Source organism: Cervus canadensis, chromosome 7 (genome assembly GCF_019320065.1).
Source record: "Cervus canadensis isolate Bull #8, Minnesota chromosome 7, ASM1932006v1, whole genome shotgun sequence".
Taxonomy (NCBI): domain Eukaryota; kingdom Metazoa; phylum Chordata; class Mammalia; order Artiodactyla; family Cervidae; genus Cervus; species Cervus canadensis.
In genome coordinates, this window is record NC_057392.1 from 40,382,243 (window position 1) to 40,410,232 (window position 27,990).

Below are 27,990 nucleotides of genomic sequence, written 5' to 3' on the forward strand. Positions count from 1 at the left end.
GCTGACTCATTTTAAAAAGACCCTGATGCTGGGAAAGATTGAAGGCTGAAGAAGAAGGGGATGACAGAGGATGAGATGGTTGGATGGCATCACCGACTCAATGGACATGAGCTTGGGTAAACCCCAGGAGTTGGTGATGGGCAGGGAAGCCTGGTGTGCTGCAGTTCATAGGGTCACAGAGTCGGACATGACTAAGCAACTGAACTGAACTGAACTGAGCTTAGGGTCACAGGTTCAGCCAGCAGTACCACTGGGATTCCAGCCGTGACTTTCCTAACACACGAACTTCCAGTCTTTCCCCTTTTCCTCAACCCTACTGCCTTCACTCCCAGAAATGTAGGACCCCTTTATCCTTCTCTGTCTTCCTCCTCTCTTTCTCTTTCCCACCCCCACTCCTGTTCTGTGATCCACTCTTTGCCTTCTTCCCTATTGATGCCCTATGCCTACTCATGTCTAGGCAGTCCTTGTCCACTAGGGTTCTTAAGGAGATGCCGAGGCTGATCCCTGCCCTAGAAAATAAATGTTCACATTCCCCCCAAAGGCAAAATTACTAGATATCCCAAACAGAGTTGGGAGTGACCCATATTTTACTGTTTGTTCCATTTTCAACTCCACTGGGACAAATAATTGTCCTATATTTTAAACTGGAACTGGAGTGTGGGAGTATGTACGCGTGTGTGAGGGGGGGTGGGAAGAGAAAATATGTAATACTCTCACTTCCTGATTTTATAATTGAAAACTGCCAGGTCAGTCACATGTTGTCCACTCAGCTTTCCAAAAGTATGACCTCTTTTAACCCCCACACAAATGCATCATCAGATACCTGATAGCCTCTATTTGTAGTGGTGATGTCTAGAACCCCAATATTATCATTCACATCTTACAAGTTCATTTTATCTTCACAATAATCCTGTCTGATAGGAAAAAAATTTTTACCATTCCCATTTTAAAGAATCATCAAATCAGAGAATGGCTATCATTAAATTCACAAGGAATTTTATTTCCAAGTCTGCAGATCCGGAGCCCCCTAGCTTCCGGTCCGCTGTCTCTAATCCCACACGGCTCCTTGACAGCACTGCAGGAAGAAAACTAGGACTCCTATACTCTCACTCAGGTCGCTTTTACAGAAATACAAATTCATATTCCAAAGGAACTGGGGGTGGGCAGTTTAAATGGAAATAATTTATTCTCCCCTTAAGTAAAAAAGGGGTGAGAGGAATCGGAAAAGGAAAGAAAAGAGACAAAACCTCCTACCACTTCAGGCAGTTATGACCAACTTCACGTATGGCCAGGGAAGCAGCGATGCACAGTCACACAGAGCCAAGGAATCTAAGAGCAGGGCCCATCAGCCCGACCCCCAGCCCCTTGCACAGACTCTATGGCATCCCTGATGATCATGACAATAATCATGAACATTCATTGAGCACTCTGTAAATCCCAAGCCCTGTGCTTATGAGTTTCACATGTTTTCTCTAGTTTACTTAGTCTACAACCCTGAGAGATAACTATGATTATCATTTCATTTTATAGATAAGATAAAACTACATTATAATCTATCTTTAATCTCCATAACACTCCAAAGAAATTGCCCTCTCCTTTATTATCATTTTAGAGAGGATAAAATGGTCAGGCAAGGTCAGAAAGGTCAGGTAACTTGCCCACAGGTTACACAGATCCCCCAAAATGGGGTGCAAACTCCTTCTACAGAGCACTATCTCAACAATACAGAAAAGGCCCTCACGTCCTCCTCCTACTAGACTACCCATCAGAAAACACTGAAACATCAGAACCTAACAGTGACATTCGGCAAATAAGCTCAAGACTGGATCTTGTAGTATCCCACTGAAGACAGGGCAGAACTAGCCCCTGTGGAAATCGTGAGTCAATAATTCAAAAAGTAGACATGGATTTGTCCCAAAAGCAAACTTAACCCTCAAAAAAAAGACTAGTAATTTCATAGGAAGAGAATTTTTAAAAGAAGAACAGAGAATTGATGGCTTAGGTAAGGTAAAGTTATGGCACTGGGTTGTAAATTCTGATCATAAATTAGGGCTGAAATAAAGAGGATTTTGGATTCGGTGGCGGGGCAAACTGTTTTATTGGATACACGAGCACCACCTTGTGGTGCAGAAGAGGAATTTACAAGGTTCTACCTGATCTGTACTAAATAAAACATGCCTTTGCTCCTGGGGGGTAAAACGATGTTGGATACAAATAACAAGGTTCCATAATTTCATTCAATAAATCATGACAGCTATTTTGACCAAACAGCCTGCTTTGGGGAAAGCCTGTTTTGCCCCAGAGAAGGCAAAATGCAAAATGAGACTCGTTCTCGTATCTTCAGGGCATATCATGGCTTTATTGATGAACGCTAAAACGTGTGGAGGTATGATAATACCTCATATTTGCATGACACTTTCACGTACACAATTTTTATTTTGTTATCAAAACACCGAGCTAGGTGTACAATGCATTGGTTCCATTTTACAGTGGAGGAAATTGAGGTTCATTTGTGTTAAGTGTGGAGTCATGTGTAGAGCTTCCAGAGATGAGTCAGAGGTGAGGAAGCTTGCAGACACTGAGAGTACTGTTAAGATGAGCAGGCTGAAAAGGCCAGAGGATGAAAAACAAGAGTCAGTTGAGTAAATGTTTCATTCACTTTGAAATGACTTCTAAAAGGCTGATTTCTCAGCAAAGATGTGCCTTTCTCAAGTTTGAAAATAAACAGGACCTAAGCAACAGATGCCCTCTGAGAGAGGCAGTCCTGTGCCATGTCCACGTGCTGCCTGTCACTGAAGTCCCTAGGACCAACGTACTAACGCAGAAGGACATTCCCACCAACCTGGCCTCACCACACTGCTGTGGAAATAATTCAATTAAGCATCATCTTAACTAGACCACTTCACCCCATCCCCAGGTTGTCCAAAATCTGCTTGTCCTTTCTTGTCTACAGAACTTCAAAGAAATTACTTCTATCCCTCTGCTTGGACTGAGCCAAGGAACTCATTTAACAGAGAATGGTCCTACATGTAATCTTCCTACTATAGTCATGTTCATAGTGGGATAGCATATGTTTGGCAATATTTTTAGATGCCAGTTTTGCTGGGTCTGTGTTGGGATGGGATGCTCCCATACCCCACGTGGGAGTGGGACTCCCTCAATTCCTATTTTTATGTGGTGTTTTGAGAAATTCAAGGGTGATATGTTCATTCACCATTCATCTTATTGATCTCAAATGTCAATTCATCAAATCTACTAATAAACATACTGTGAAAATATATATGTACATCTATCTTTGCCTGCATTTCTAATTGTTTCTAATGGAGTATTCTTTGAAGGGAGGGGTGTAGAACTTGACAAAGGTACTCTAAAACAGACAAGAATATCTTTTTGAAATACCCTAAAAGAGGAATGAGGAACTCTCCAAGACATGTTTAATATATAGTCATTTTAAATAGCTTTCTTTGTTTGTTGTTTGCCTTCTAAGTTGCTGATGAGGTTATTTGACACAGATTACATGAACTGGAGGATTCAGAAGAATTTTTGGCCAGGGTTCAGTATAATCTCTCCTTGGTTGGTCACAAATTAATTAATCAGTTCTTTTTTAAGGCAGTGAGTGAAAGACCAAGATAACAATCGACACTTTTTTCAACAAAGTCCCTTTATTTTCTATTCAAGATAACATTAAGAAATCATCAGATATCACTTCTCCTTGAACCGCTTCAAAGGCCTGAGCCAAACTAGACACGCACACACACACCACATTCACTGGCTTAGATGCCACAGTCAAGTTCCCAGAACATGACCTGATTCTTCTCTCTCTCCTTTCAGAAGTCACAGCCTCCTCTAGTATAATCTAAACATGATTGATGGTAACAACACCCAATCACAACTTTTCTTTTTTCATTAGGGCTCCAAGAGGTGGGCATCCCATTCTCTGAAAAGATATTATAAAGTAGCAATATGAAAACATTTTGGTACATAATACAACATAAAGCTAATGAATGAAGTATTCATTCCTTTCCAATGTTTAATTCACATATATGTGTACATGTATATATAGATACCCACACACATACAGATACATGTAAATTATATTATATATATATATATATGTATAAGTGTGAACAACCTAGCCCTCACTGCTCACAGATGAAAGCTGTATTTTCACTGCATAGGCTGGGATATGACAGTAGATTTACCTCTATAATCCCCAAGAATGCCAAGTAAAATGACATTAAAAACATTAAGGAATGGAAGAAATCTCAAAGGACACTTTTGATAGATTTCACTATATTTTACCTATTCATAAAATTAATAATGAAAATATTAAAACCCTAGAAAAAGAGGCAAAGGATTAGACAGTTCTAAGGAAAAAAATGCAAATGGCTGCTGAAACCATAGAACCTATCACTAGCAATTGATTAATATACATATTAAATAAAAATAACCATAAGGAAATGTAAATTACCTCAACAAAAAGATACTATTTTCTCTCTATCAAGCTAGCGATGGTTAAGAACACTAAAAAAAAACTCCCTACTGTCCAGTAAGACGTATAACTTTTATATTGCTAATCCTCTTCCACTCTGAAATCACTGAGACAATATGCACCAAAAGTCTTAAAATTCTTACAGCTTTTGACCTAGTAATTTCAATTCTAGATAACTACCCTAAGGAAGTAATCAGAAGTTCAGGCAAATTTATGTACAAATATGTTTATTATAGCATTATTTATTATAGTAATAAATGGAATCAATAAAAATGCCCAACAAGAGAGAACTGCTTAAATAAATCATAGGCCATACAAACATGCATATTGTAGAGTGTTACATAGCCATTAAAAATTACATTTACAAGGAATTTTGAATGACATGGGAAAATGCTTATAGTGCACTAAGTGAAAGAAATAGGATATAAAGCTGGCTGTTTCTAAAGCACAATCTCATCTTTGTTTTTTTTAAGTGAGCTTGTTTGCAAAGATAAAGAAAAAGAAAGTACCAAAGCACAAACAACGTGTAAGATTACAAGCGATTTTTATTTTACTCTTTATAATACTTCTTTGTGTTTTCCAGATTTTCCATAATGAGCATGTACTACTTTAACAATCAGAGAAGATATTCATTTCAAGTACCTTCCATAGCATGGCGTTTCAGGCCCAGGAAAACCTCCATTCCAGCTGCTCTCTCTTCTCTCAGCGACTGTCTTCTCAACACATCAGGCATTTCCACACCTACCTGCTTCTCTTCTTAAAGTTCCTACTGTCTGGACATCCTTCCAAGAACTTGAAAGTCAGTTCTTCCGGGTGACAGTCTCTGAAGCCCTCAGTAAGAATTCCCTCATCTTTGTTTTAAAACAACTTGATACTTGGTTGTAGGATGCCATTCACCAGATCAATTCTAATTATTCATTTTATGTGTCTCGCTCCCCTCATGGACTCTGAACTTTTCAAAGGCCCTGGGTCTTAGAAACCTTTAAATATCTAACACCTAGTACCATCATCCCTGGCATGCCATAAATATTAAACATATGGATGAATGAGTGATAAATGGAAGGATGGATGGATGAATGGCTAAATGAAAAACTCTAGGTTTTCAAAGGGTGAAAGGATCTAGAAACTAAATCATCTTCAAGTCACTTCACATAGTCAGACGTGTGCATGCTGCAGACGACACACACAGGAAGCCCTAGAAGAAGCACCACCTCGAGCACTGCTCAGACAAGTGGCGCTATAATGAGCTTATAATAGAATTGAAATTTTTCTAGTTGAAACAACAAATCTGTTATCCTGCTCTACAGCAAATGGCTTTCTACAAAGGATACCCACATGCTACTTTATTATTAAAAACCATTCCAATAAAAGATATGCTGAAAAATTATTGCAATTTCTACTAATTAAAAACTAATTAAGTCATTTGCTGAATAATACATGTTCTCTACTTGCATTATCTACGAGCATGCTCTTCACTCACAAATATTTGTCTTCATTTCATTAAAGTAATTAAACGGCTTCAAGTACGGTTATTTTTACAAGCATTTTATAGCCAACTCTCAATTTTCCATACCAATGGAGAAGCATAATTGAAATATTTAAAACTGAATAACAGATAACACAGAACCTCCCTGCCGTTCTTCTCCTCCTCCGGTTTAACAAACAACGAAAACAAGCGACTTGAGTTTTAGCTCAGCTCCCTTCTCCCACTCCCTCTCTGGGAACCAGAACAGAAAAAAATTGCACATAAACAGTAGGATCTATTCATGTGCATAGCTGCCTCCTCCCCACCCCCTACCTCACCCCTACCCACTCTATCTCTTAATGTACAATGTACATTAGCACAAAATGGAGAGATGAGTGAGCCTGCTTTACCATGGAAGACAGACCATCCCCAAATCAATGACAAAATTAATTGCACTCTGTCTCTCTGACCGCATTACCCAGGCTTTGTCCCAGGCAATTATGACAATTCCTTAAGTTCCTAGAGAAAAAATGCTGCACAAAGCAAAATATTCTTTCCGCTAAGAATGATAATGGAGATTCTAAGTAGAGGTGTCAGCGTGTGTATGACAGTGTGTCTGGCTGCAGCTTTGTCTGATGTTTTAACGTAAGGGGAATTATGTAGAAGAAACATTTTCCTTTGCAGGATGGGGGGGAGCACAATTATGAAGGGGCAGAGAGTAAATATACCCTGGATGCATCTAATTACATATATGAGAACCGTGACAAGAAAACATATATTGGAAACGAGTTGACAGTCCATTTTCCATAACAGGCACTTTGTCAGGGATAAACAGAGCAAAGCTTTTCTGACTCCCTGGTGTCAGTTTTTGCCCTGGATGGAAGAGCTGCCTGTGGGAGGAGAGAGATGGTGCCCAGAAGAGAAAGTACCACTCAAGGAGGCCAAGAGTCATGTAGACAGACAGCCGTGAGCAAGAGAGTGGACAAGAAAGGGAGTCAGGGGCAAGCGGTGTGTGGCCTGGGAAAACTGGCTCCTAGAGTCCGGAAGCTGCAGTTCTGGTACAAAACAGATATAGACAGATAGACGGATAGGTAGGTAGGTAGGTAGACAGATGACAGATAAATGTACAGGTAGACAGACACAAATAATAATATCTGTTACCCACATGGAGCATACCTAATAAATTACCCAACTCTGGAGGTCCTCAGACACAATATTTCATTTCTCAGGTTAGACACAAAACAGGTTGCCTTTCTAGTGGCAGGAAGCAGGAGGAGGGAGTTCTTTTCTTGTCATTTTGTTTCCTTTTAAGGCCCCTGGAGGTTGGTTCCTTAAATGTGTTTGGAAGGCCTGAAACAGAATTTCATTCAGACCTCATGTGTTGTATGGCATCTTCTTTATTCTGGCCTTTCTCTTGCTTTACATTTTATTGGATTTTAATCGGAGACCATCTGATGAAATGTTCAGCACTTAGACTGGAATGGAACATGCACTCCAGCTGAATGAGAGGGAGGACAGTGAAATTGCATAATGGAATATAAAACAGATTTTAAAAGCAATAAAACTGCAGCCAACAGAGTGGTCTCCTCAAGGGCACAGAGAAGCAGGGACATGTAGGAACACACCCCCAGGAGAAAGAGGACCCAGGACACAGAGGGGCCCAGCCCCCAGCCACTCACCTTGGACTAGGATGTACCCAGTCCTGCCCAGGACACAGCAAAAACGAGAGGCAGATTCTGAGCTATTTGTGCAAATAACACTGAACAAAGTCATAAAACAGGAACAGCCAGAGCCCCCAAGGCCCGAGGCAGGCTCTTGACCTCTCCAAAGATCATTATTAGAGACCATGGAGGTCAGTTTGGCTACACCATCTGGAGCATAGCTTACTGACCTTGACTGTGCAACTGAACCACAAGAGGTCTTATTAAAATACAGATTATGATTCACAAGGTCTGGAGGGGGCCGGACTCTGCATTTCCAGCGGCCTTGGAAGTGACGCTGATGCTGTGGTTCCGGGGACCGCACTGTGCAGAGCAGCATGTAAGCCAGTGGTTTTTCTCCTCTACGTCAGCATCATGCAAACCAGCCATAGCTCAGATGCCTGAGTCCCACCCTGCACCTCCAGGGATGTCATCTGATAATGTGCAGGCTTATCAAGCTCCCACATTGATGTGCCTGCCTTCTCTTCCACATGCCAGACAAATCCCTGGTGATGTGTAACATGGATTTCTCTACAGAAATGATTAGGAGACAAGAAGGTGAGCAACCAGTCAACAGGTAGAATGGAGACTGATGTGAGGAGGTGGGGAGGGGCTCCCCTCAGGGATTTAGCAGTGAGTGTGTGGACAATAAGCCATGCCAGGAACCCTCTCTCTGGGCACCAGGTACATGCATGAGGGCAGACACTCAATGGCTGCAATGTACACAATGCTCAATGTATGCTATGGCTACATCTTCCTGAGCAGATCTTTAAAACACTAATCCCATCAGAGGGCCCTATTCATTTCGGCAGCCATCTTTAACTCTGCTCTCTCCCCACGCCCTTCCACCCACACCCAGCTACCAAGTCCTGATGGCTCAGCCTCTAAGATCCATCCTCTCACCCATCTCCTCCTCTCCAGGTCCACTGCTGCATCCTACTCTCAGCTACTGTCTTCTCTCCCCTGGATCACAGCAACCAATCTTGAGGCTGGTTTCCCAACTACCAACTTGCTCCCTGACATTTACTCTCTACTCCACAGCTGGCCTGAAACTCCTTCAGAGGCATCCCACTGCATCCAGGATGAGACCTTCACTGAAGCCTGAATGCCCCCACGTGATTATCCCTCCATCTCCCTTGAGCCTCACCTTTCTCTCTATGCTCCAGCCTCACTGGCCTCACCTTTCTCTCTATGCTCCAGCCTCACTGGCATGTTCCTAAACATGCCAAGCTCTTTCCCACCACACAGTCTTTGGACAGGCTCATTTTTGTTGAATATTCTTTTCCAGACAGAGCAAGACCCCCACCCTTCCTTTAGGTCTAGGCCTGAGTATTGCCTTCTCAGAGGGAACTTCTGCCCATCTCACCTTAAGTAAGACCCTCTCTAGACCCTGGGTGTTCCTTTATGGCAGGAGTTATAACTGACAATTATTTCACTTACTTACTCATGTACTTTTCTCTCCCTTTCATTACATCATTGGTGCTCAAAGTGTGGTCCCTGGAAAAGTCACACCAGCACCACCTGGGAGACTCTGAAGGTTGGACCCAGACTTGGTTTTAGCAAGCCCTCCTTGTGGATGGACTCATGCGGACATTTGAGGACCAATGCACGGGACTATAACCACTGTAGGGGTAAACTTGTCTGTCATTATGTGCCCAGTACCAAGAATAGTGCTTATAGAAGATATTTGGAAATTTTTTTTTTAATGAATGGACAAATAAGTCTCATTAGGCCAATCTTCCTTTCCTGGTGGCTTATCAGTAAAGAATCTGCCTGCAATGCAGGAGACCTGGGTTCGATTCCTGGGTCAGGAAGATCCTCTGGAGAAGGAAATGGCAACCCACTCCAGTATTCTTGCCTAGAGAATCCCATAGACAGAGGAGCCTGGTGGCCATGGGGTCACAAAGAGTCAGACACAACTATGCAGCTAAATAGCAACAAAAGACCAATTTTCACATTCCAACCACTATTCCATCCTAGAGCCATTAGCATACTTGGAAAAGGGCCACCTGAAAAAGAAATCTCACATAAATTTTTTTTCCAATGAGGAAGTTTCAAGCTGGCATCATAGAGAATGGATTTTAGGGAGCAAGACATAAACTGAGATATCAGCTAGGAGCCTGTTGCAGGGGTAAAGCTGAGAGATGCTGATGGCAGGGGATATGGACAGAGGGAGGTGAACTGCATGATGGATCTCAGAGGCCCAGGCATCAGGACTTGATGACTACTCATAGTTAGGGGGGACAGGAGGGGTTGGTAAAGCCATGTGGTGAGGGACAGGGAAGCCTGGTGAGCTGCAGTCCATGCGCAGAGAGTCAGATACCACTGAGTGACTTAACAGCAAGTAAAGCCATGACAGGGGTGCAGGGAGTGGAAAGGGGGGTTCACAAGCATACTGGGCTCCAAGTAAAGGAAGTAGGACAATAAAAGGCAAACAGACTGCTTTACCCAGGAGTGATCACACTGGGCCCTTTCCTCGCTCCCCTTAAACTTCCTCCCCCTCTCCATCTCCGAGGAAACATGTGAAATGTGTGCCATCCCAAGGACAGAATGGCAGATGTGGAAGACATCATTAAGGGGCCCCACATCTTTATTAGGAGGCTGAGAGGGCTGCAGCCCACACAGTGGAAGCGGCTTATTCAGGTCACACGGCTGCTGGTGGCCATCAGGACCAGGTCCCAGGTTCCACCTCCAAGTCCAGTGAAATACTTGCTGCAGTGGGCACTCGGTGGGAGGAAAAGAGAAAACCCCAGGGTCCAACAGGTTTGGGAACGCTGCTACCAGTGCTCCCTGGAGAATGTGAGTCCATGCTATACTAGGACTGTGGAAAGGCTTCCAGTGAAGAAACCAGTTTAGTCCAGCGTGTCTCCAGCACAGCGGACCATGGTGTCCCATCGTCCTGAGCAGCTTCATAACATCCAGGAACACCCCTGACCATACATGCTAAGACTGAGAGATAGGAAAGAAAGAAATGTTAATCCCAATCTAAAGGTTACATCTGAATTTTTCATATACTCATAGAAGCCTTGGAGTCTCTGTCATGTTTATCCACACTCTGAGACCTTTCTAAATGGCTGTACTAAGCAGCCGGCTGGGCTCACACTGAAGGCACTGAGCTATCCCAGGGGACGTAACATCAGCTGCCCCTCTAGGCTGCCCCTCACTTTATGTGTCCCTGTGCACTCTGGACGGGGGCTTCCCAGGCCTGACCCCTGCACTCTGAAATCCTGCATGACCCAGCTTCCCTCTCCAACCACGAGGCCACAGCATGTATGTGTTCTGGAAGGAAGAACCATCTTATGGCCAAGAGGAGGTGGTGAACAGTGATGAACAACTAGGATGGTCAGGGCAGGGATAAGGAGGGAGGTCGAAGGGTGCCCAGTGCTCGGGGATCCCTGACCCAGAGGCAATGGGGGCCTGGGCAGCCTTGAGGCTGACTCAGGAACCCAGGGAAGAAGAGCTCTCAGAAACGTGAGATTCTGAATTAGGAGGGTGCACACGGATAATGCCCCCTCTAATGGGGATGTGCCTGGACAAGACCCTGGGAGCTTGGCTGCACTGGGTCGGTCATCCCTGTGAGGTGGGGACATTGAGGAGGGGAGCCGACACTCTGGAACTCGCACAGACCAAAGTCCCAAGGAGCAAGTTTCTGAGGTTTTAGCCGCTTGACTTTGAACAAATTATTCAATTCCTCTGAGCCTCGGTTTCTGCATATGGAAAACAGACACAGTAACTTCTGCCTTCCAGAAATACTGGGTGGTTTAAATCAGATAATGAATATGGAAATACTGACAGATAACAGAAGTGCCACCAAATATAGGTGTGATTAAAATAAACATTAAGGGTGTTTACTGAGCACCAACAATGCACTGAGCACTGGGTTAAGATTTTCACAAACAATAGGTTGTCTGAGCCTTCGAGGAGGCCTCTGAGGCAGATAAAAGTGCAGTCTCAGTTTTATAGCTGAAGAACCTGAAATCCAGGAAAATGAATTTACTTGCCCAGAGGCACACGGAAGGCAGCGGAGTTTGCATCTGAATGTTGACAATCTGAGTATAGAAAACATTTCCAGTCTGCAAACGTTGGTGTGGGAATGAGGCAGAGAGAAGGACAGGTGAGTTCCTAGGAGCCAGCTCAGCTTAACCAAAGGGGCTGCAAATGTGGTGACAGACAACGGCCCCTCCTGGGGTTAATTTAACAAGCATAATCTTTTGATGACAATGTGTACCCTCTGCCTGAGACAGAGAAAGAACTAGAAATCCTGTCAAGGGGATTCAGTCCTTCCTGGGGAGGGCAGGAGAGCCCACGTGGGTGGCAGCGGCCAGGGAGGTGTGTGCCAGCGCCAGGGGTGGCCGTGGTGTCCAGGACACACCGCCTCCCCTCCGATGAGCCCCACGTGCAGACAGAGGGTACATTGTGAGCAGAGCCAGCAGTGGAGGCCCCCGCCTCAGCCTCGTCAGGGGTGAGCAGGCACAGGACTCACGGCAGCCCGCCCAGCCTGGTTGATGCAACAGTCCTTGGCCATCCAGAGGCAAAAGCTCCAAGGTGGAGATTAAATCACGGGAGAGAGATTCTCCCATTGGGAATCTGAGGGACACACGCAGTCACTCCTGAGAGATCTCTGAAGGAAGTTGGTGGGGGTTTCAAGGAAGGAAAGCTTTCAAGGGACAGGGTGGAAGTGACCTTGACATCGCCAGCCGGCACCCGACCAGCAGGCAGTCCTCGGAGTTTTGTTGACCAGAACTGCTCCAGTAAAGAAGGGCCGGTCCTCAATGTTCCAGGATTCCCTGCCAAGGTAGATGGAGAGGAGCCCTAGAAGGATGTCACGTGAACCCAGAGATGAATCACAGCCCTGGGCAAAGTCAGAAGGGCGGAGTGGGGGCCTTAAGTGGACTTGAGGCTGGGGTGCAGGGAACACGAGGGAATATTATGCCCCTGCCCCAAGTCCCATTTGGGTCATAAAATTCAGGATAGAAAAGTTTATCTCATGAGCAAAACTACACGTTAGTTTAGTAACTTATGGAGCAGGTGCTTAAGCCAAGGAATGTTGGCAGAGCAGGACAAAGCTCTCAGTCCTACAGCTCTTGAGCGAAGGAGGTGAGGGAGGGGGAAGGAAGAGAGGAGAGGAAAAGAAAGAAAAGCAGGGAGGAAAGTAGAGAGAGAAGAAGGCAGAAGACAGGAGCTCCTAAATTCAGGTCAAATGCTAGATGAAGAAATTTTATATCCAATGCCAGCCCATATGTGATGGGACCGTTTTATCCTCAGGATTTGAATAAAATCTATTGTTTTAAAACAATACTCTCAAACTTTGGGGGAAACGGCTCTTCGTACAGCTTTAACTCTTATAATAAAGGGGAAAATCGAGTTTAAAATTAAACATAAATGATAAAAACCTCAAAATTTTCAAGTCAAATTTCATTAACTGATAAAGGTCTACTCTGAGCCTCAGGCAAGGGCAGTGGAAGGGATTTGGTTAATTTGTAAGATTAAAGGCATATTGAATAATTGAGGCCACATTAGAGGGAGACTCTAGTTTGAATGACATTCCAAGGTCAGAAGACTGAAGAGCTAAGAGTCCTTATCCAAAAACACCAAGTTAACCTTTCAGACAGGAAAAATTCAAGCCACTGTGGCCTTGAACTTCAAAGACTGATAAACAAGAAGGAGACAATATAAATTGGTAATCTACCTGTTTATACATAGATTTATCTTTCCTTTGGTTAAGGAATCTGACCAGTGGAGTCTTGAATATTTTAAGGTGTTCTGTATAAGGTAATGTGTTATCTTGACAGTTTATTAGCAACAAAGTCAAGAAGGTCAAAACTGAAGACTCCTTCTATAATTTTATTTCCGCTCTGCTTACATCTTAATAAAAGGTGTCTCTTGCAACAGTAAACAGAAACCAATCTGCATTTGCAGGTGCAGAAAAGGTGCTTTCAAATATATTACAAGCAGAAAATGACATAAGCTTATTGGCATCAGCATTACTCAACACTCTTTGGACCTTGGCAAGATACAAAATGATCTGTTTCTTCTCTCGGCAAAACAGAAAGTGAATAGCGAAGTCTATAGGATACAAACCAAACCAATTAAGATAATAGTTTTGTTACATTATTAATAATAATAATACCATATAGAGTGCTTTATAAGTATCTAATATTTTTCCGGAGTTCACCAGTCAGAGCTGCCTTTGTTGAAGGTGTGTGTGTTGAGCACAGGTTGGGGCTGAGTGTCCTGCTCACACCCTCAGAAGTGCTTCCTAAGGATCTCTGGGACACAGAACTTGAATAACCACAGTCACAAGCTGCCTGATTTTATCCTCAATGTTATTTTCATAGAAATTGTGGTTACTACCCTAACTTCCATTTCCCCATCTCTTGGTCTCTTGGTAGCTGCCAAGAGTCCCATCCTAGAATTTACATCCTGCCCACTATGGCCTGCATGCTTCATGCCACACCTGGTTCTAGACATGGAACATGCAGGAAAAGAATTATTATCCCGACCCCAGGCTAGAGTTACTGGTTCAAGCATAGGAACATGACACAATTTGGGTCAATGAGACTGCACACTGAATTTTCCAGAGATCTGTAAGGAGATGTATCATCTCTCTTCTGAAAAACTTCCAGACAGTTTCCTTATGTCCACACTCCAAACGTGGACAAGGAAGCTCATAGCCTGGAGTAGTGACAGCAATGGGGCATATTCTCAGGAAAGGCAAAAAGGACAGAGCTGAAAGGAAACAAAATTCCTGATGACCCTACTGGTCTGCTGAATCCCACCAAACCTGAGGCCCTAGCCTTCCAATTATATACTCTAATAAAGTCTCACTGTTACTTAAGTCAATTTAACTTTAATTTTCTGTTACTTGCAGCTGACCTCACCCTAACCGATACCGGTATTATGTGATATGATATAGTTGCGGGTTCTATCTCTGTTTTAGAAATAAGAAGGATGAACTTTCGAGATCTTATGTGACACAAGAGCACACCACTAGTAAGTGATGAAGCCAAGCATCAAGTCTTCTGACTCCAAAACCAGTGCTCTTTCCATTGCCACATGCTACCTCCATGATGTGGTCCTAGAAACTCCCTTTTCAGATTTACGATTCCCACACTAAGTTTGAATTTAAATATTCTGATATTACACAATTAAAATAAAAATGTAGAGTGTTGGTTCAAAATAGTTTTGCCTTTTAAAGAGTAGCAGAGTTTGTTTGTTAATAACAAAGAGTCACCACTCTCTTGTGGCAGCAAACCCATCAAACAGCTTCATTCACATCACTACCAATAATATCAGACCTGAGGACAACCTGGCAAAAGTACATGCAGATGACTAGTCATGCCCTTCTTATCGGACAGGCTATGCATGCATGCTCATTCGTGTCCAATTCTTTGCAACCCCATGGACTATAGCCCACCAGGCTCCTCTGTCCATGGGATATCACAAGCAAGAATTCTGGAGTTGGTTGCCACTTCCTCCTCCAAGGGATCTTCCGGACCCAGGGATCAAACACGTTTCCAGCAGCTGCTGCATTGGCAGGTGGATTCTTTACCATTGAGCCATCTGGGAAGCCCTGGACAGGCTATAAAATACTTTAAAACAAAATCCCTGGGTCCGTTATTTAATGCAGTTTAACAATGTGACAGTAATAGTAAACAGAGCTCTGCCTTTCAGGAATCTGTTATCTAATGAGAGGGAAGACAGTGATCCTTCCCGTCTCTGCTTCTCGACTACACTTCTCTCCCACTGCCCTGATGTGATATTAACTCTCTGCACATGCAGGCTAAATAGCTATAGGAGAATCAACAATCTTTCTATACTCAAGGGAAAGTACCCAATATAGCTTAAGAATCAATTAGTTACATGAAAGCAAGTCCAGGCTGGAGGGACAGAGAGAACAATTAGAGAAAAGAGAAGTGATTTGTTCTCTCAAGAGCTACGTTGGGTTAACAAAGAGCAAACACAACTTGAACCAGAGGAGAAAAATTCAAACTGCCTAGAGATAAAGCAGACATCAATTATTATTTTAAAACTAACTTCAGTCTGACAGAGAGGAGTGGGAACTAGGCAGGTACAGCCAAAAAAGCATGATGCTCCTTCTCCCACTTGGAATACTGACTTCTCACCTATCGAAACTTCTGCAGAGTGAGAAGGTAAAGAATAACACTTACAGGACTGCTCTGTTGGTCCAGGGGCTAAGACTCCACAGTCCCAATGCAGGGGACTCAGGTTTGCTCCTTAGCTGAGGAACTGGATCCCACATGTCACAACTAAGAGTCTGCATGCCACAACTAAAGATCCTACATGCCACAGTGAAGATTGAGGATCCCATATGCCACAACTGAGACCCAGCACAGTCAAATAATTAATAAAGAAATAAATATAAATAAATATTTTTTAAAAAGAATTAACACTTAGGAGTTCTAGGTTCAAGACAGACCTGGACCTGAAGTGCACGCCCAACCATTACTAACCACATGACTATATGACTGAGTAAAATACTGAACCTATTTAAAGCTACTTCCATCCTCACAAAATGGGTTCTCATAAGAACTAATGAACATAATACATATAACATGTCTTAGAGTATTCCATAAACTGAAGATATGAGTATTAGTCACATGCCAAACAGTCTTCAAAACTTTGCCCAGATTCCTCATTGCAGATCAAGTCTCCCCTGGCTTCCCCAAATCCTGATAATGTGACCTATAGCAGCTACCAGAGCATGGTTACCATAAGCTCTCCTACAGGCTCTGGCCACAGACTCCATGGAGTTCTGCAACATGAACTCTATCCCTCTCAGGACCATCCCTTCTTGGCTGGCTTTGCAGACTCTCTATAGGGCTGAAGATCATGCTTCTACATAACTGCCAAGCTTCCTGGGCATCTGGGCACTCCTGCTCAGTCTTGTCAGCTCTAGAAAGATGTAACTTCCAGCTCTGGAAAGGGGTGGCTCTTGACTATAGAAGCCATAGTCCATGTCATCCTTTTCACACAGGGCCTGGGGAACTAAAAAATGAGAATGTTCGTGCCTCTTCCTATTTCTACAAAGATTATGAGTCTCAAGGGCCCCCACGGTGGCCTTGCCTAAATATCATTTCTGTGGTTCCAGGTATGAGCTCACATGAGGTCTTGTATCAATTAAGGCAGTCAGGAAAACCACAGAAGAAATGTGAATAGAGAGACTTTAAAGAATTGTATAAAGTCACTTGTAAGGAAAATGAAAGAATAAAACAACAGTAGGGAAACATGGAGGCAGCAAGTACAAGAAATTGCCACACTCCTGGGGCTGGAGGAACAATGGAAGAGTGTGTAATTATTACAATTTAGAGAAGGAAAACAAAACCTCCAGAGGGACACCGTGTACTGAGGAGGGAGTACCAGCTGATGTGGGGTCTCTGAGAGGGGCAATGAGATTGATTCTCCAGGTGCTGGAAAAAACTGCAAACCAAATTCAGCTGCTGTGACAGAAAGGAAGTTCTGCTGCCAGAGTGAAGAAGCTTTACTGGGGACACTCAAAAGTAAACAGAAAGCAATAAACCCCATCTTCCTCCTCTAGCCTTAGTACCCTTTTAGTACCCCCCTCCTGGCAAATTCTAATCAGGAACCAGTTAGCCAAGTATAAGTGCAGTTGACAGGTTATCACAAAGCAAAGTGAAGAAGGGTGGCTTTGTAGGTGACAGACAACAGCTTAATAATTAACACAATGCTTCTATCTGGCCCCTTGACCAGAGATGTCCCACACTGTGAAACCACCGGAGGGTTCAGAGGCAACCACTCTGCTCTTCTCTACTTAAGAGGATCTCCCCGCTTAACTCGAGTAGACTGAGGAAGGCAGGGATTTCCTAAGGATATGAAAGGTTTAAAGGTCCTTTAACTGCCCACACCAGATCTAACTCGGTTCCTAGGTTACAAACCATGTTTCAAAGGAGAGACTAAAAAGAATGACCAAATTCCCAATGTCCACAAATACTGAGAGACTGGGACTTCTCTGACAATCCAGTGGTTAGGACTCTGTGCTTCCAATGCAGGGGACACAGGTTTGATCCCTAGCCAGGGAAGGAAGATCTCATGTGCCGCATGGCCAAAAAAACAAAACAAACCATCAAATGCTTAGAGACTGTCTATTATGGTCATTACCATTGCTCTGCTGTTCACTTAACATGCTGATAATATTCAAGAATTATAAGTACTAAACTATTTCCGCAAAACTTTTGAGGTTGGGCTTGAGGAAAAAAGATGTCTTCCAAAAGTCTCATCTGGGTTGAGGCTGGGAGCTAATGAGATGGGGATAGTGAAAGTATACAGATTTATTTTATTGGGATAATGAGAGGAAAAATAAAGGGAAGATATGGGTCTTGATGAGGGAAATAGGCAAGATACTTTAAAATAAATAGTAGAGAAATAAATATATGAGTTTGAATAGCAGAAAATGGAACAAGAAGAAAAGTACAACTTCCAGATTAACAAATGAAATGAACGTCAACTTTAACAAATCAACACCAAAAAAAAGAAAAGAAAAGATATTCACTTGGATTATTAAATATTTCTACTATTCCACTGTAACTTATCTATTGGCTTTTTGGCTCTATATCTTTTGTTTTGTCTTGTTTGTTGGTGGCTGCTCTGGAACCTTCTTAATCTAATTGGAGCTAATTTTGTTCCACTCCATATTAAAGGTAAAAGCCTTCCAACCAAAAAGGTCCTTCCACCAAAATTCATGTTATAATGGTCCTTCATATTGTATCTTCATATACTAAAAATCTTACAAGTTTTTGCTTTTTTCGGTCATACATACTTTAAAAACCTTAAGAGAAAAAAAAAATAGTTTTTTCTATTCAGCCAGAGACTTGCCATTTCTGTTGTTCTGCCTTTAACCCTGAGGACCCTTTCAGCTGAAAAATTTCCTTGGTATTTCTTAAGAAGCAGTTCTGCTCCTGATGAATTCTCTTAGCTTTCCTTCATCTGAGAAAAAATGTCTTTATTTTGTTTTCATTCCTGGTGGATATTTTCACTGGATGTAGAATTTGAGGTTGACAGTTCATTTCTTTAAAGCACTTAAAGTTGTTTGACCCTCTCCTGCCCTCCGTGGTTTTTGATGAGAAATCCATGGTTGTTCTAATCACTGTTTCCCTCTACATAATGTCACTTTTCTCTAGCTGCCTTCAAGACTTTATTTCATCAGATTGACTATGATGCATCTGGCTACAACTTTTTTGACTTTGTGCTGTTCAAGTTTCACCAAGCTTCCTGAATCTGCAAACATATGGGTATATCTTCTCCATACTTAGGAAATTTTGGCCATTATTTCTTTAAATGCGCTTTCTGCCTCAGTATCTGTTTCTTCTCATCCTAGGACATGTATCGTTCCTAGGACTTTTGATATCGTTCCATGAGTCTCTGAGGTTCTGTTAACTTTTTAAATCTTTTATTCCTTTGTTCTCAGGTTCCCTTCAAATTTATGGACCTGTTTCTATGTCTTCACTATACTATTGAGTTCATATGGTGAACTTTTCTATTTTATATTTTTTCACTTCTAAAATTTCCATCGGATTCTTCTTTATAGTTTTATTTCTCTGTAGAAAGCTCCTATTTTCCCATTCATTTTCAATGTGTTTAGCTTGACTTCATGGAGCAGAGTTACAACACATGGTAAAAGACTTTGATAATTCCAACATCTGGGCCATTTCAGGGTTGGCATCTATTTACTGTCTTTTCCCTTCAATATTGGTTGCCTTTCTCTGGTTCTCTGTATATCAAATAACTCAACACAGAATATTATGTAGACTCCGGGTCCTATTATAATCCTCTGTGTTGGTGAGGACACGAAACAATGGAACTCTCATATACTGCTGGTCAGAATGTAAAATGGTTTAACCACTTTGGAAAATAGTTTGGCAGAGTCTTATAAAATTAAATGTGTACCTACCATATAACCCACCTATTTTGCTACTACATATTTACTCAAGAGAAATGAAAGCATAGGTCCATACAAAGACTTGTACATGAATGTTCATCGCAACATTCTTCATAAAGTCCAAAAACTGGAAACCACCCAAATATTCAGCAACAGGTCACTGGATAAGCAAATTATCCTATATCCATACTATAGACTATTAAAAACAACTGTTACACAAAGTGGATGAATCAAAATCTTTATGCCATTTGAAAGAAGTGAGGCAAAAAAAAGTACGTATTCTATGATTCAATTCATGTAAAATTCTAGAAGATTCAAACTAATTTATATTAGTAAAAAGCAGAAGTGTTTGCCTGAAACCAGAGGTGAAGAGAGGGATGGATTACAAAGAAACACAAGGAAGTTTTGCAGGTGATAGGAATGCTTGTTATCTTGATTGAAGATATGATTTTACAAATGTATAAATATATCAAAATAACCAAATAGAACACCTAAAATATGTTCACTTATATGCTTCAATATCTCAACCAGCCATATAAATAAAATGAGGATGCAACTATGTAAATGAATAGAAACCAAAAAAGAGAGATAGAACATCAAGCATACCAGTCCTTGTTCTGGGCATGACAGAATTCTCCCATTAAAGACAAAAGACAGAACTCAGACTTGTTTATTAAAAAACAAAAACAAAAAAAATTAAAAATAAAAAACAAAAAAACCCTAAGCTTACAAGAAATACTTAAAGTGATAATGAAAGGCTAAAAATAAAGAACTATACAAACAGAACCTAGGAAAATATAAATAAAAGGTAAGTTGAATGGAACACTTTAAAATCAGCAAGGTTATGAAAACATCAAACACATCAAAGAGGTATTTTGCACTATTTATAAAGAAGATACCACAGTCACCAAATAACACAGCAGATGTAAGGCAAAAAGTATTAGAAATGCAAACAGAACTTACTAAATAAACAACAAATATACTAGGAAGATTCAATATACTTTGAGAAATGGGTCAACCTACTAGACCAAAAATTAGCAAAAATCTAAAGGAACTGAATCATGCAAACAATAAATTGAAAAATACACAGTACTTAAATAAACATATATTCAAATGTATAATCAATAAACATATATAGGCCACATTTTCCACTCATAATAAGTTAGAAGATGAATTTGGTCAATGAAATAACTGTCAGGACTTTTTCAAAGCTGAAATACCATCTTAATCACATTGATCACAAAATAGGCTAAACTTACAGGCAGAAAATCTCAGACCAAATTCCACCTATGCCACAGTGACACTGGGAGGTTACACAAACCCTTTGAGAATCCAACTCCATAAGATATCAGTGCTCCTACCCACTCTACAAATTTCATGAAAGTTTTTGCTCGTATCAAGGTGAACTGAAATCATGAAAATTTTAAGGCAGTTTTCAAACTGTTAAGTCCCATAAAAACACAGGGTTTCTACAAGAAAATATGTCTAAGTAGCAATCAACTGGACTCACAAAAATGGGGGGAAGGGGCTTTAGAAATATGTCCTTCTATATTTGGTCTACCTGGATGTGTATACAGAGGTATTTTAAAGAAATCTAGAAAGGTCATCAGGCTTCCCAGTGGTAAAGAATCTGTCTGCCAATGCAAGAGACACAGGTTCAATCGCTGGGTTGGAAAGACCCCCTGGAGAAGGAAATTGCAACCCACTCCAGTATTCTTGCCTGGAGAATCCCAAGAACAGAGGAGCCTGGCAGGCTACAGACCATGGGGTCACAAAGAGTTGGACACAACTGAGCATGCACACAGAAAGGCAATCACACTTGGATTAGTAGGAGCTGCAGCAACTAACAATGGTAACTTGTTGCCAACTTGCAACTAATGAAGAGGAAAAGTCCCTCAGATAGGAACTACTTAAATATTTGATGACTAATAAATTAAATGTTAATTAAATACTTCAGCGATTTTCTTCCCTGACCAGCATATAATTAACATTTAACTTGCTATAAAATATTTAAAGTTATGAAATATCCTATGGCATCTAAAATGTCTCGATTGTCAGACCATCTTGGGACAATGTGTCAAGGGTACAAGAGGTGAGACTGGCATTTAAACCTCAGGAGACAGAGCATAAAAAGTAACTTTTGTGCTTTTCTCACATAAGGAAATTGAGACTGAGATAAGGAGAATCTCATTTTCCAATTGAATTTAGCCAAGGAATTTATAACTAAGTGCTACCAGGGAGTAAAGGACAAACTCCAAATCTAAAACTATAATGTCATGAATGTGGCAAGCACCTTAGTGGTAACTGGAAAACATGATTACAAGTTGGTTAGCACCAAGTTGGTTACATTACAAGTTGGTTAGGAGGAAAGCGACATTCACTCTGGCCTCTCTGAATCTGAAATACATCTGTAAGAATGAGCTTAAAGAGAAGGCAGATTGGACAGAACAGCTATCCAGTCAAACAAGGGACACTATTAAAGGTGTGCCCTTCTCCTAACTTCCCCCACATGGCTATCTAAAAATCTCAGAAATTCATTTCCCCATTGGTTCAAATTTGGCCTTGGAAAGTAGATGAGCCGGGGCTTATAGCAAGGGAAGCAGGGTCTGGAAGGGCGAAGAAAGCTGTGACAAGACATCTAGCTGGTAAGGAGAGAGGGATTTGGGGAATGAACATCCACACTGTCAGTCTTTAAACTTGAACGATGCAGAATAGCCACAGGACCAAACCAAGTGAAACAACTTGCCTAACCTTAAAAATGCATTCCAATATACATTAGATGCAGACAAGCACTGTTTGATTCCACTTACAAGAAGTACCTAGAATAATCAAATTCAGAGTCAAAAAGTACACGGGTAGATGCCAGGGGCCAGCAGGTAAAGGGGTGGGGTCGAGGAATGGGGTATTAGTGTTTAATGGGAACAGTTTCAGTTTAGGAATGTGAAAACTCAGGAGAGGGATGATGGTGAGAGCTGCACGACAATGTGAAGGTACTTAGTGCCCCTGGACTGTGTAGTTGAATATGGTTAGAACAGTATGCTTTATGTTATGTGACTTTTACCATGATAAAAAAAAAAAAAAACACATTTAAAAGAGAGAGAGAGAGAAACAACTTCTCTTGTGGATAAGTAGAGCTATGCAGTAAACCAGGCTAAAGGAAATCTCCTAAAAGAAGGCTTCTGACACACACCTTCAGCACCAAACAGAGCAGGTCAGTTCCACTTCTAAAGACCAAGACTGGGAACACAGCCTCTCACCTTCCATCCCTTTATTACCCTTCTTACATGCAGGGTCTGCAAGAAGATTGAGGGCAGGAAGAGAAGGGGATGACAGAGGATGAGATGGTTGAATGGCATTACCAATTCAATGGACAAGAACTTGGATAAACTCTGAGATAGGGAAGGACAGGGAAGCCTGGCGTGCCACAGTCCATGCAGTCAAGAAGAGTCAGACACAACTTGGCAGCTGAACAACAATAACTATGCAACCATGGGAAGGAGGTGGCCATCTCATCACCATGGGGAGGCCCATCCTGAGGGAAAGCATCCCATGTGCACGGAGATCAGGACAGAAGCAGCCAGCCCTCTAAGTCATTAGTGAGGCTGAACTAAGCCACTCTGGGGATGCTCACCTCTGGTCTTCTCACACCGCATTCTTTTTCTGACAGCCCTTCTCCCAACATGCAGCCTTCCTCTTGTCGCTCTGTTCCATTTTCTCAATATCTCTGCCCTGTTTAACTCATGTTATTTCTCTGCTACCCGATTCACACAGCCAGAGCCTTCATTTGGACAAACCTGAGTCTGGTTACACTTCATCCAGCTGAGTGCAGCAAACTTTATTAAGAGTACCTATTATGTACTGGGTGCTAGGCTTTGTGCTGGCAGTAAAGCTCACACAAGTGCCATATAACTGTTCCTAAAATCTAGACTGCAGTATGATTGGTGTTGTTCCTTCCAGACCGCAGTATTCCTGGGTCATCCTGTAATTCTGGATACCTGAGTGTGCAAAATTGCATGAACAACAGTGTCTACAACAGGAACTTTCTCTCTGTGGCCTCGATTCCCACTCCATCCTCCACCCAAGCAAGTTATTTCACTCTTTTCCACCTGCAGAGCGAGAGGCGGCCACTCCAAGGAACAGATTCAACCCTGGCAAGAAGCATCTGTCAATGTCTGGGACGGAAGATGGCGTCAGTAAACAACCTGATTTTGCAACTGTTCTCAGGAACCTCAGTTTTCTGGTTCGCTTCTCTCTCTCTCTTTAGCTTCTACAGAACTACAGGTCCTAACCCCTTCCCTGGACAGTAGGCTACCTTCACGGCATTGCTTGCCAGGAAACTGTGGCCCCAGGCTCTAGCCTGTCTGCTTGGTTCTTTAGCCACTTGTTGGCCTGGTTCTCATTCCTGGCACTACCCTCCACGGCCCAGCTTAGTCAATCACCTGCTGCACAAGAAGAGTCACCGTCCACACTCCAATGTGTCTATTTGGCCAGGACTCTGAGAAGTATCAGGAGAAATATCAGCTCTGAGGGAGGGAAATGCTTGTATATAGTATTGTAGAACACACTGCCCTGTGAATGAGCCAGGGGAAGTGACAAGTCATCTTCCACTGGGAAGGTGATGAAGCAATAAAAGTGAATTAGAAAGCAATAAGGGCATATGCATCTAAAAGGAATATATGCAGGGGTTCTTTGATAAACACAAAGCTATAAAAGACTAGATTGGAGAATCATCAACAGAACGAAAGACTGAGAACATATGAGGTGTTTGAAAATGTTATACGAATACACAATTTCACTGTTCATATTAACTAAGTCAGAATAGGGAGTGTCCTAGATTAGAGCTGATTTCAAAGAAGGAAGTCTTGTTTCTGTTGCATTTAACTACCTACGGGAGACTCAACAGTACACAGGTATCTAGCAGTGTTCATGCTCTCATCCTTCAGCAACTACACAAACCCCACATGAAGTCAAGCAGCAGCATCAGGTTTGATAATGACTGAAACTTTGCTTGCAATGTCCAGAGATGTTTCCTTGGTGGAACAGCTTTCATCCAGCCCACTGAACTCTGTGATGAGCCCACCACAGTGATAACATATCCCCAGACTGGCAGGGAACATCAGCGTCACACATAATTATCATCCTCAGAGAAAAGAGTCCATTAATGACCTGGGCTGAAACCAGGTCCGAATACTAATGAAAGGGTGGACTTCTAGGACACTAATTAGGCGTGACACTTTCAGGGCAAGCTTGACTTTTCTTCCTAGGATTCCAGTGGATACCATGTGATGAGAGCAAAATGCAAATAAGAATGAGAAAGGAAAAGAAGAAACAGAGAAGAATTTTTTAAAAAAGAAAGAAAGAAAAAAGGAAGAAAAGGGACCATGAAAAGCAAATCAGGAAGCTTTCAATCCTGAAACCCCCAAATCCAAAAATTCAGGATCCTGTAACTCAGTTATCAGCTGCACTCTCCTTGTCATTTGAGATTTAACAAAACTGACTCCATCTTTTTTTATTTCCTGTGTTCAGTGGGCAGTCTAGTACTTTCCCCTAAGATATCTGAGGAGCTCGAAGGTTTATGTTCTCAAGGTTTTTCTAAGTTTAAGTCCACTTGCACTTCTTCAAAGTGTGGTTTCGAGACTAGGGGTATTGGTAACACCTGGACATTTGTTAGTAATTCAGAATCTTGACCAGCTGGATCACAATCTTCAAATTTAACAAGCTCCCCAGTGATCTGCATGTATATGGGTATTCGAGAAGCTCTGCTATACCCAATGCGGACACTATGGATGTAGAACTCAGTTGCTCCTTGATTTCCTCAAAAAGCATGAAGAAAATAACTGACTTTATTACAGATCTGGGGCTATGCAGGAGTCAGCACAACAGACATGCCTATACCTCATACCTCAAATCTCACACCTCGGTTCCCCTCATTTTATTATTCAGAGTAATTTGGTTCCCACTCCAATGTAGCCTTGTGCTCACACTGGCATGTGTGAAAATGTTAGTCACTCAGTCATTTCCAACTCTTTGTGACCCGATGGACTATAGCCCACCAGGCTCTTCTGTCCATGAGATTCTCAGGCAAGAATACTAGAGTGGGTTCCCATTCCCTTCTCCAGGGGACCTTCCTGACCCAGGGATTGAACCCGGGTCTCCTGCATTGCAGGTAGCTTCTTTAACATCTGAGCCACCAGGGAAGCCCCATGTTGGCATACATTTAAAAAAAAAAAAAAACCTCCTTTATGTCCTTTGATAAAACAATGGGTTATCTCAACCTTCAGTACCCCCACTCCCAAAAAACTTGCAGCATTATGCAGATTAGCAAAAGAAAGAACAGGAAAGACTTTGAAGTTTTATGCTTTCCTCTTTCTCCCCTTCCAGCCTTTGTGACTAGAAGGAAGTCATACAGATGTATAAACAGATTTTCCTCTGATATGAAATATGTCACCCCTATTCCACTTGAAAGGCAGATACTGTTATAATCCCTTTGGAATTTGAAACACTCTTTTTTTTTTTTTTTTTTTCATCCTACAAAGCCCAAATCTCAATTATTCATTGTAAAGCAAGATAATAATAACTTAGGTCATTCAAATCCACAGTGTAAACACCATATGTGAACCACGACTTTCATATGTTTTACCAGAATCACAGGCAGAAAATGAGAATTATTCTAACTGGTTTCTCTTCCTTTTATCCACAATCTCTTGTCAAGATCAGCTCTGATCTCAGACTCCAGACATGACTTTGGCCATGCCTTCCTCACCTGGGTCACTGGCTTTACTTGTGGGTTTTGTGGCCATGTTCCTCTGGGACTGTCTATAGTCTCTGATGGGTTCTTACTAAGAAATTCTTGGCTGAGGTAACTGTTGCTTCAGTTTAAAGTTCCTAATTTTGGTGATTTAGGATCAGGTAAGCAGGAACATGGGGTGTCATCAGAGTTACTGAGACTAGGGAGAAGTGAAAGGGATTCACCTGCTTCCATGAGGCAGAAGCAAGACAATATTCCAGACATGGAAGACTGGAGTGGGGCATGGGGAGTGGCCTGCATAATGATAACACATTAGGTTAACCTGTTTTATTAGGTACATCCACAGCGGCTTCTAGTAGGCACTAACCCAACTTCAATCAAGAGAAGAGCTGATAGCTTTGAGTTCAATTAGCATGATCAATGTTCTCAACAAAAACGTTTTTTCAGCAGATGTTAGTGCCAAGTGTCGCACCAGACCCTGGGAAAGTACAAATAATTGCAACCTCCTGCCTTCAAGGGGTATAGTCACAGGACAGACTTAACTTGAGTATTATAATTCAGTTCAGTCGCTCAGTCGTGTCCGACTCTTTGCGACCCCATGGACTGCACCATGCCAGGTCTCCCTGTCCATCACCAACTCCCGGGGTTTACTCAAACTCATGTCCATTGAGTCAGTGATGCCACCCAACCATCTCATTCCCTATCGTCCCCTTCTCCTGCCTTCAATCTTTCCCAACATCAGGATCTTTTCAAATGAGTCCGTTCTTAGCATCAGGTGACCAAAGTATTGGAGTTTCAGCTTCAACGTCAGTCCTACCAATGAACACTCAGGATTGATCTCCTTTAGGATGGACTGGTTGGATCTCCTTGCAGTTCAAGGGACTCTCAAGAGTCTTCTCCAACAACACAGTTCAAAAGCATCAATTCTTCGGCGCTCAGCTTTCTTTATAGCCGAACTCTCACATCCGTACGTGACTACTGGAAAAACCATAGCCTTGACTAGACAGACTTTGGTGGCAAAGTAATGTCTCTGCTTTTTGATATGCTGTCTAGGTTGGTCATAACTTTTGAGTATTATAGGGTAAGTCCTAAAATCAATATAAGCACAGGGTATATATAGAGTAAAAGAGTAAGCAGAGATTTCTTTGCCTGTCTTGGGCAATCAAGGAAGGCTTCAGGAGGAGGTACCACCTGAGAAGAGATTTTCCTGTTCTACTGTGGTAGAGACTGATGTCCTATTTCGTCATACTTTTCACCATGAATATACTTAGGTTTTCTAATGTAATTCTCAACATAACTCTCCTGGAAGCTTTGTAACAGAGTTGTTAAAACAGAGGAGCCTGTAGACCCCTCCAGTCTGCAAGACAGAGGTAGAGATCTATGGGAAATTGGTGTTATGGTTATATTATTATGTGTTAATATGTTATGTTAATTACTTTTATTTTCTTATTTATGTACTGTCTCTACCACCAATATATAAACTACATAAGGGCAGAAAACAAGCCTCTGTTGTTCAGCTTTCTATACCCCAGGACCTAGCACCTAGCACCTGTCTGATACAAAATAAAAAAGTAATTATATATATATATATATATATATATATATATAGTATCATATATTTGAAAGTCACTAACAGAATAGATTTTAAAAGATCTCATCACAGAAGAA